This window comes from Trichosurus vulpecula, chromosome 4, assembly GCF_011100635.1.
Source record: "Trichosurus vulpecula isolate mTriVul1 chromosome 4, mTriVul1.pri, whole genome shotgun sequence".
Taxonomy (NCBI): domain Eukaryota; kingdom Metazoa; phylum Chordata; class Mammalia; order Diprotodontia; family Phalangeridae; genus Trichosurus; species Trichosurus vulpecula.
In genome coordinates this window covers 199,440,588-199,450,971 of record NC_050576.1, presented here as the reverse complement: position 1 = coordinate 199,450,971, position 10,384 = coordinate 199,440,588, and the positions used below count along the sequence as shown (strand labels likewise).

Sequence of the window (10,384 nt, the reverse complement as noted above, 5' to 3'; positions counted from 1 at the left end):
TCAGTTGGGAGCTAAATGCAGTGGTTTGCTTGTGAGGCAGCAAAGTGTTGGACTAAGGTGGTAGTGGTGAGAATGGACAGGTGGAAGATATATTACAGAGAGATAAGTGAGAAAATGGACTGAAGTGGTATAACTTTTAGGCCCCAGGGGATGGAGTTTTAGCACTTGAGATAAATCCAAACATGCTTATGGTCTTCAGTAAAGTCAAGCCTCTCATATGACAAAATAGGAAATTTTATTGACTTGGTCTCCTACTATATTTTTGGTCTTACCATTGATGACCTGCTGTTGCCTTTTATGGTTCATCACTCTAAGTCTCAGAAAGACACAATAGTTTCTTTACAAAGTCTGAAATGTCTTTCTTCCTCTATGTTCCTGTAGCCACTACCCTCTTCACCTAACCCAGGCCCTCTTTGCCTTAAGCCTGGACAAATGTACCATCCTCTTAGCCTGACCTGATTCCAGTTTCTGCCCATATCCCCACCCCTTTAGAATACTGGATGCACCAATGCCAAATTCATCTTCCTGAAATACCACTTCCAAAATGTCACTCCCACCCAAATTTCCAAACACAGGAAAGGATTCTGGATAGATCGTGGTGCAAAGATGATAGTGAGCAGATGGACCATCAGATTAATCACAACTGAGGGACAGCAAACTCAGTGAAGCACCTAGGGAGGGATCCTAGAACTTGATGACTGGCTCCCCTAGAAGGGATCTACTGAAGGTTCAAGGAACATTGTGAGCCCACAACTGATCACCACCATAGTTCATGAGACCTTTCTGATGTGTTTATCTTTTTTCAGTTGGATGATCCCGTTCAAAATAAAGATATTTAATAAAGTAGTATAGTAAGAACAGGATCAATAAAATATTTCACCCATAAGCTTGGGGCATACTCTCCCAAGAACTGACATACTATCAGGTTGAAGAATAGACACATATAGGGAAAGCGTGGTCAAGGTACATGCATAGAGGAGCAAGTCACTTACACCCCTGATGCTGGATGAAACTCTACTGTTTCATGAAACAATACAGTTCCTTCTGGCTGCTGCCAGGCAACGTTCCACTGGGTGAATGGTTGGAGAGCTTATCTGCTTCTGGCTTTTGACTTCGGCATTATCTTTTCTTCGTAAGAAGAGTGGGCTCTGCCATACTTCCTAAATTTAAAACTTTTTACAGTTCCTTCAGGTCATCTGTACTTAATAATACAGATATTTGATGAAGATAAAAAGGTGGGGAAGGGTCCTCTCCCTGCTCCCCCATCCCCCCACAACCTCCACTAAAGGAGGATATTTCTCAGAGGCAAGATTGGAAGAGATTTTGCATCTATCTATAACCAACTGCCATCACGTTAGAATGTAAAGCAGTGAAACTCCTAGCTGACTGGTTAGTGCCCTCAGTCTCAAGTCTATTTTTAAATTCAACCTCATGGTCACTGGAGGCTTGGGTCTCTCTATAGGACATCTCACTCTAGCTTAGGGTGGGGACTTCTTTAGTTCTCTTTGTCTCAGATGACTAGAGTGTCCTAATTAGTCTTAGGTCTAGAGGTTGTCCTTATAAACATCCAAGGTCCTTGGGGACCAGGGTTCCCAAGTTTCTCAATTCCCAAATCCTATCCAGTCTCCAATTTCTCATGAGATGTGTGGACACAGGGAAAGGCCCAGAGATAATACTAAGCCCAGGGACAAAGCTATTTTCTTCCTGCTTAGCTCACAGTCCTGCCTTTATTATGTATATGTGTCCAACAAAGCCTAAAAGCCTTTTCAGGTTTTCAACTCCCTTATATCAGTGGGATAAAGCAATTGTCCTGTTATTTGGACTAAGATGGAAAGTGCTGGAATGGACAGTTCTGTTGATGAGTGTATTTGCACTCTCATTGTGACCAGAAAAGGATAGATCTGAATCCATTCTGTCCATGTTGTACTCTCTTCTTCACAGACCATACAACCATGCTCACCCCCATCTCTGTCTGTATGGATGTTGCTCCTCCGGTCTGGAATACTTTCTATTTCCTCTATCCAGCCTTTCTCCTTCCAAAGACAACTTCAGATTATACTCATTTTTCTCCTCTCTGAACTCTAATGGGATGCACAGTTTCCCCCTGAAAATCAGGGAAGTAAGGAAAGCTCATTTGTGTCAACTGCTTTTTCCTATTCCTCCCCTGCAGTCCTAATTAAAGTCATCTCAAAGCTAGAGTTCGCAATAATTCGCTGTCGTGAACTGTCTATACCCTTTATCAGTGATTTCATTATTGTGGTGACAAAATGATGGTGTTAAAAATCTGTTCACGGTGCAATCTGACAGCAGCAGTCTCACATCTAACTCAGAACTTTCGCAGCTTGACCAGAAACCTTGATCTTCCCCAAAATGGCAAGGATCAGCTGATTGTGGATGTCCTAAAGGAAGACCAGGTTCCCCATAACAAAATCACTGTTGTTGGGGTTGGTGCAGTTGGCATGGCATGTGCCGTCAGTATCTTAATGAAGGATTTGGCTGATGAACTTGCCTTTGTTGATGTAATAGAAAACTAAAGGGAGAGATGACGGATCTCCAACATGGCAGGCTTTTCCTCAAAACACCAAAGACTGTTTCTGGCAATCTTTGGATGCCAATTTATAGTTTCTGGGACCTTTGGATGCCAATTTATAGTTTCTGGGACCTCCTTAAGTTACTGAAAATTGAAAGTAAAATTCTGGGTTTCTTCTTCTAGAAAATACACTGATTTATTTAAAATTCTGCCCCATCACCAGAAGAGTTTTAATTTTTGTGCCTTCTGCCTTACTATTTGATGGGGGAAGGTAGTTTATTTTACACATAATACCTCACACTCTTGCTCTAGAGATCAAGAAAAAAAATGTTTTTAATTTGGTACCTATTAAGCTGCAAACTCAAACCTGGTTGTCATTACAACTGGGGAAAGTCAACAGGAGGGAGAAAGTCATCTTAATTTGGTCCAGTGTAATGTGAATATCTTTAAATTCATCATCCCCAATATTGTTAAATACAGGCCTAATTGCAAGCTGCTTATTGTTTCCAATCCAGTGGATATTTTGACACATGTGGCCTGGAAGCTAAGTGGCTTTCCTAAAAATCATGTTATTGGAAGTGGTTGCAATCTGGATTCTGCCCATTTCCATTACCTAATGGGGAAGAGATTTGGTGACCATTCTTTAAGTTGTCATGGCTGGGTCCTTGGGGAACATGGAGATTCCAATGTTCCCGGGTGGAGTGGTGTGAATGTTGCCAGTGTGTCTCTGAAGAATCTTCATCCTTCTTTGGGAACTGAAGCTGATTCAGAGAATTGGAAAGATGTTCATAAACAGGTGGTTGAAAGTGCTTATGAGGTGATCAGGTTGAAGAGTTCTACTTCCTGGACCATTGGCTTGTCTGTGGCAGATTTAGCAGAAAGCATTATGAAGAATCTTAGGAGAGTGCATCCAACTTCCACCATGATTAAGGGCCTATATGGCATTAATGAGGATGGCTTCCTTAGTGTCCCATGTGTCTTGGGGCAGAATGGCATTTCTGTGGTGAAAGTAAACCTGAATCTGGAAGAGGAGGGCATTCTAAAGAAAAGTGCAGATACTCTTTGGGGAATCCAGAAGGAGCTGCAATTTTAAAGCCTTTCAATGTGCTGCCATTTTACTATGAAGAGAACATGACAGTGGCCAAGGGGTTATGTGTGATGCGCTTTTCAAAGAGGTCAAATCCGCCCTCTGTTTAGTGATTGAACACTGGAAGTGTAAAACCCGTGAACATACTCTAGTCTCTTCCTGAAGTGAGAAATGGGTGATAGTACAGCGTGGCTAATATTTGTTAAACCCTGTACAACCCTGTTGTAGTTCTTGAAGTTGTTGCTTGCATATGATGTTGGATATGACTTGTAAAGTCTCAGTTGTTGGTGTCAAGCAGAGCCAGTGCCTCACAGGTATATAAGTACCTGCCTTATATCTACAGATTCCCATAGGTCCAGAAGAAAACGTTCCTGGATACAAAACACCATACGGTAGGAATATTTTATTGATACATTGATTACCTTTGTGGTCCCCTCCATTAGGGCTCTACAGCATGACCTCATGTATTACCTTTCTAGATGACCTGATATTGTGTGTGTGTGTGTGTGTGTGTGTGTGTGTGTGTGTGTGTGTAGAGAGAGATCTCAATAGTTATAAATTTTCATGTTATATAAAAAGATCTGTTTATGTACAATGATGCAACCTAATTCCTCAACCAATTCCTCAAGTGTCATACTAACACTAAATACTGAATAAATAAATAACTGATAAAAAAGTCTGCTCATAACAGTGACTTATAGCAAATGCACATATCAGCAACCAGCAGAAAAGAGTCTAGCTCCAGAGCCAAGTAAGTAGGAGAGGAAAGAGAGTATGGCACCTGGGGCTGGGACCCTGCTGCTTGTGAGATGCCAGGCTTCAGAGGAGAAACTCTAATGGAGGAGAGCTGGGGAGGCTCCATTTTTCCCTGAAAGTGCATAGTAATACTCTAGGCAAAAATTTCACCTGTGCCCAAAGCTGGTGGTGGTGGAGACTATGACCAAAAATCTGCTGGTCTTTGGCTATGAACTCTAGTTCTTTCCAAAAGCATAAAAGTGCCTTAACTAAGATTTCAGCTGAGTCTCCTCAAAGACATCTCAGATATTTCCTCATTTCCTACCTGACTGTACTCACTTTGGATTTTCTTCACTTCTCCTGCTATATCCATTTTGGACTTCTTTGACTTATCTATCATGCCCCCAAACTGAGTATTTTTCCCTCAGCCCCTGCCCCACATTTCAGCTTTCCTTTGTGTTGTCTTTGAAGCCCCTTAAGAGCAGAGATTGTTCTTATGTGTGTTTGCATCCCCAGTGCTTAGTACAGTGCCTGGCACATAGTAGGCATTTAAGAGATACTTACCCACTATTGACTCAATAGTCAGTAAACCATAGACAATTCTGAATCTACAGGTGGTGGCAAGATCAAGGCTGTACACCAGAGTCACATGCCTAGATGAAAAGTAGGTCAAGATGGGCCCAGCCAAGCAACTCACCTAGCAGAGATGCTATGCCTTGAAAGAAGTGGCATTAAGATGTCATGAGGAGACATCAGGGAAAATCTGATTCCAAAAGTTTAAATTACTTTGGCAAACATGTGAGCCTCTCCACACTTGTGAATTCTATGTATCCATTCTTCCTATTGATGTTGTATGTATTTGTGGCAGAGTGTGTCCCAGGCTTATGCAGGAGGTATTCTGTTCCTATTGTTTTTATTATGACCTTTCAGTGGACGCTTTTGCTTTGAGTTTGTTAGGTCCTCTGACTCTCTAGTCTTGTCTCTACAAGGCCAGCACACAAATAGAGGCTCGCAAGTTGTAGTTCTTGAAGTGCAGAACCAGAGAATACCTAGAACCTGGGGTGGTGACTCTTTTTGGTTTCTTTCTTGTGATTACTCTTCCAGTTCAGGACCCAGATTTGGGTCCTGAGCACCAGCCTAGATCTCTTATCTCCATTTCAGCAATGTCTGGAATATAGCTAGGTAGAAGCACCATGTTAAATAAACTATGTGGTTACAGAGAGTTGATTGCCTGAGTAACATAAAGATAGAGCTGACACTGCAATTTCCCAGGTGTAGGGATATGCTGCCCACCCCTGCCAAAGCTATAGATATTATTTTTATGATCACAAACAATAATTTATATCAAACCATAGCCTAGAATCCTGAACCCTATCAATAGGGTCCTTTCTTGCCTACAAATTTGAAACCACATGACCTGGTTCAGATAGGAAGTTTGTGCATGCATACTGGGAATATTGGTCTGTGCGTCCTTAAGAGAGGTCCCTCCAAGATTACTGGGTTGAGGGTACACCACCATCTGGTGGCCAAATTACATGTTATACTCTCTCTTTTGTTAATAGACACCTTGTTTTTTGATAGACTAGTAATAATTATTAATTAGCATTAATATAGTGCTTTAAGGTTTGCAAAGCTCTTTACATACATACTATCTCATTTGAGCCTCAAAACTGAGGTTGAAACAATTCAGTGATTTGCCCAGGTGAATAAAAGTAGTAGGTATCTGAAGTAGGATTTGAACCCAGGCCTTCCTGACCCCAAGTCCAATACTCTATGCACTGTACCACCTAATTGCCTACAGCTTACAAGAGGCAGCTCACGGCTGGTGTAGGCTGCTACTGCTGTTGGAATACATGAAACGTCCACATGCAGCCCGTACCATATCACAGTTAATTTTTTAATATTTAGTTTTATGGATGACTTTTGTTTTGACATCAAGGTCATTTCTAGATTTAGTTCCCCGCTTTTCTGCAGAAATGAAGTTCTTTGCTGTAACAAAGAAAAACACATTTAAGGATACAGTTGCTGCATTTGTGTGTCTTTGCAACATTATGTACTTGAAAGGAGGGAGCTATCATAAGTTCTCTGAGAACAATCAATCATCGTCAGTCATTTCAATTGTTCTAAATTCTGCTTCATTTAGTTCTTTCCATTTGCATTGTTCCAGTCATCGAGTGTGGTTTTCTGGTTTTGCTTCCACCTGCCCACATCAGTTCATACAAATCTTGTTGTGTTTCTCCAAATTCCTCGCCTTCGTAATTTCTTACTGCATATTAAATTACGATTAGATTCATATACCAATTTGTTGAGCAATTGACCAATCGGTATACCTCATTTTGTTTCCATTTCTTTGCTAGCCCAGAAAGCATTTCTGATAAATAGAGATAAAAATTTAATTTTTTAAAAAATCATATTCTTTGTTGAAGGTTTAGAACAATCTATAGAATGTAAACACTTTGGGGACAGGAACTGTTGCATTTTTGTCTTTATACCCCCAGTAACTGGTATAGTAGTTGGCATATAATAGCCACTTAACAAATGCTTTTAGAATTTAATCAAATTGAGATATGAAGACACAGCCTCTGCCAACAGCTTCCTTTTCCCCCTATAAGCATAAATATTACCCAGATAGTCCTTGAATAATAGGACTGGAGATCAGTTTAAGAGTTTTAAGTCTAATACAACCAGTACTAATTCTATCCCTTTTTCCTCCATAATGATGTTAAAAGAAGCAGTTTCAATGTTATCCACATCCAGAGAAAGAACTATAGAGTCTGAATGAAGATTGAAACATACTTATTTTCTATCTTTTTTTCTTTCTCGTGCTTTTCCCTTTTTGTTCTGATTCTTCTTTCACAAAATGACTAATGTGGAAAATGTTTAATATGATTGTACATATATAGCCTATATCAGATTGCATGCCATCTTGGGGAGGGGAAAAATTTTAGAACTCAAAATCTTATAAAAGTGAATGTTAAAATTTTTTTTAAAGTGAATGTTGAGAACTAAGAATAAATAAATTGATAATTTTCTTTAAAAAAGAAGCAGTTTCAGTTATAAGCTCCTAAATGCAAGTGGGCTCAGTGGGGACTTGATAATCTTGGTTGAATTTACTCATAAACTGGGAGGCATTGTGGTACAATGTCTCTAGATACTGATGAAATGTGTTGAAATCTTCTTTCTGATACGCACTATTCACACAACCTTGGGTAAATTGTTTTGCTTCTCTTGTCCTTAATTTTCATATCTGTCACTTGAGGGGGTTGGACCAGATAACCTCTGGGGACCCTCCCAGATCTAGAGCTAGGTCTAGACTCATATCATTTAAAACAAATATCATTAGAGAGCAAGGCATGTTGAGTTGCCAGTACCCTGAGGGAAGGGAGAACTCTCCCTGTCACCTCCACCTCTCACCTAGCTTTTATTTTATTTTATTTTTAAGAGAATTGAAACGATTTTATTGTAACTGTGTCAAGGTAGCAACAGGTTATCTGGACAGGTTAATCACTGAAGATCAGCAATGGCTTTGAGGTTGGAACAGTTTTTATAGGTAACTTTAAGATAATTCTGATAGGTCCACCTCAAGAGGTTGGGCTCTTGCATCTTAATTCCTCTCCAAGTAAGAACATGACAGTTTTCAGTTAGGGGTATGTGACAAAGAGCAGGTAATAGAAAAAGCTGCAGACTTAGTGTCTCCTTCCCCACCAGAACCTCCCCCAATACTGATTGATAAATAGGGCTGGGAACAATGGGATACTGAGTCAACATAACTTTCAACAACATCAGGTACTTTTAATTTATTCTGGTTTCATTTTAAATGGGGTGGTTATGATCAGGTAGATTTTATTCTACTATTTGGCATTAAGACAAAGTATTGGGAAAACGTGTGGATCGGAAAGTTTGATAGGTATGTGATCTTAAAAAAGGTTGTTTTAAAGGTGGTGTTTATCTCACCCAGCTTTTAAAAATTATTTTAAAAAATTTGTTATTCTGAGCTTGATAAACACCTATAAATCCCATTTCCACAGACAGAGAAGAGAAAGAAGGACTTTAAATAAAAATGTGAATCTCCATTATGTACAGCTCATTTTTAAAAATAGTACATAATACATTCAACGTGCTAGTTGCAAAACTGTCCCACTTGTCTGTGCTTTCCTCTGAACTGTTTTTGGTTTTCTTCTATTGTTTTTTCTAGCCTGCATTTTCCTATCTCATTCAGGCTGGAAGTATAGCATTTAGTTATGGGCAAACCTGATGGCTGATTGCCACAGAAGCTTTGACCTGCTCCATTTCTGACCAGGAATAGCTCATCTCTTCTTAGGTAGTCTGGCGGTCCCCTGCTCCTGGAGATTCATCAGATTGGTGATCAGGACTTAGTGAAGACCTGACTGGCATTAGCCCTGCTGTAGCTTAAAACTCCCAGACCCAAGTGATCCACCAGTCTTTGTCTCCCCAGACACTACTATGCATGTACTACCACAACTGGTTTCTGTGCACTTGAAAAAAATATTTGATGCTCTTATTCTTTTTCTTCCAGCTCTATCAATATTCCCTTCATTCTCTTCTATCTCCTCTAACCAATTAAAAAAACTCAACAACAAACAAACCAAAACCAAACCCAGAACAATTTTTCCTTCTCTAGTATACTACTTCCCTGTCAAGAGGTAGGAAGCATGTTTCATCTTCAGTCCTGTGAAGTTGTGGTAGGTCACTGCATTGAACAAACCTTACATTTTAAGCATTGCTTTTCTTTACAATGTTGTAGTCATTATTTAAATTGCTCCCCAGGTTCTGCTTACTTCATTCTGTATTAGTTCATAGCAGTTTTGTCACTTCTTTTTGAAATCTTTGCTTTACCCCTGATTTTATTGGAAAGGCTTCTAAAGATTTTCCATTAAATAGAGTTGGTTTCATAAAAAGACTTGGAGGAATTCTGCCAAATTCTGAACAGAGGCAGATTTCCTAGTTCCCGCATATCTATTCTAGTAAAAACCTGGAACTGATATCAGATGAAATAATAATTGAGAAATCCAGTGAGAAACTACAGTAAATGACTCCTTCTACCACAGAAATACATTAAAAAGTCAGCCAGGAGTTCGCAGGCAATAGGAAAGGGTATCTGCTAGAAAGCCAAAGCCAGCAGAGGCAAACAAGCCCAGCCTACCAACATGACCAGTGATACATGTAGCTTACAAGGCTCTATGCACAGAAGTGGAAAACCCCTAAACAAAGATACAGAAAGTCTAGAGTCCCACTGTTTAGACAGCTCTAGGGAGGAGACTTTGGGATAGCTTGGGGTCCGAGGACCCTAGCATTCTGTCCTGAAATTCCAGTACTCAAAAATATTCAAAAAAAATTCAGAGGGACATAATTCAGAGAAGTGGAAGTCAGGATAAGAACCTAGGGGAATAAAAAGAGACCAAGCAGAACAAACCACAAAAGCGAGCAGGGTGGGGGAGGAGGAGATAAACCTAGTCCTAACGCAAAACTCTAATTTAGGAATTAAAGCTTTAGAGGTGAGTAAATCAAAGAAAACACCAACTCATACAAAAAAAATTACAGATCTAGAGATTTCCCAAATAAGGAGCAAGTAATTTTAACAACTGCAAATAGTATCTTAAAGGGAAAGATGGATTTTCCACAAGGACTACATGGTTACTTAAAAAAAATTAAACAAAAGATAAAAATTAAAAAAAAAACTAGAAGATAAAAAAGAAATCAACAATGACATGAAATAGCAAGAGATGTTGGGAAAAAAATCAAAAGATTGAAATAAATGAAAATTGCCCATTATCTATTAGAACTAGAATGGCAAAGTAAAGCTAGAAAGAATCCACAGATCACCTCCCTGCCCAAAACATAAAAAAAAAAGTCATAGTCAAAATCCAGAGCTCCCATGTCAAAGAAAAAATACTATAAGTATCCAGAAAGCAGATTAAATACTATGGAACACAGTTCCTTATACACAGCCATACACAGAAAACATAGGCAAGATCATACCAGAGCTGGCAGTTTTTGTTATGTGTAAGAGA

The 10,384-nt window shown here is 39.5% G+C and overlaps 1 pseudogene; it reads left to right on the top strand.

Annotated features, from left to right (window-relative positions):
* The first annotated feature begins 2,444 nt into the window (after positions 1-2,444).
* Positions 2,445-3,623, top strand: LOC118847781 (annotated as a pseudogene).
* The last annotated feature ends 6,761 nt before the right edge of the window (positions 3,624-10,384 follow it).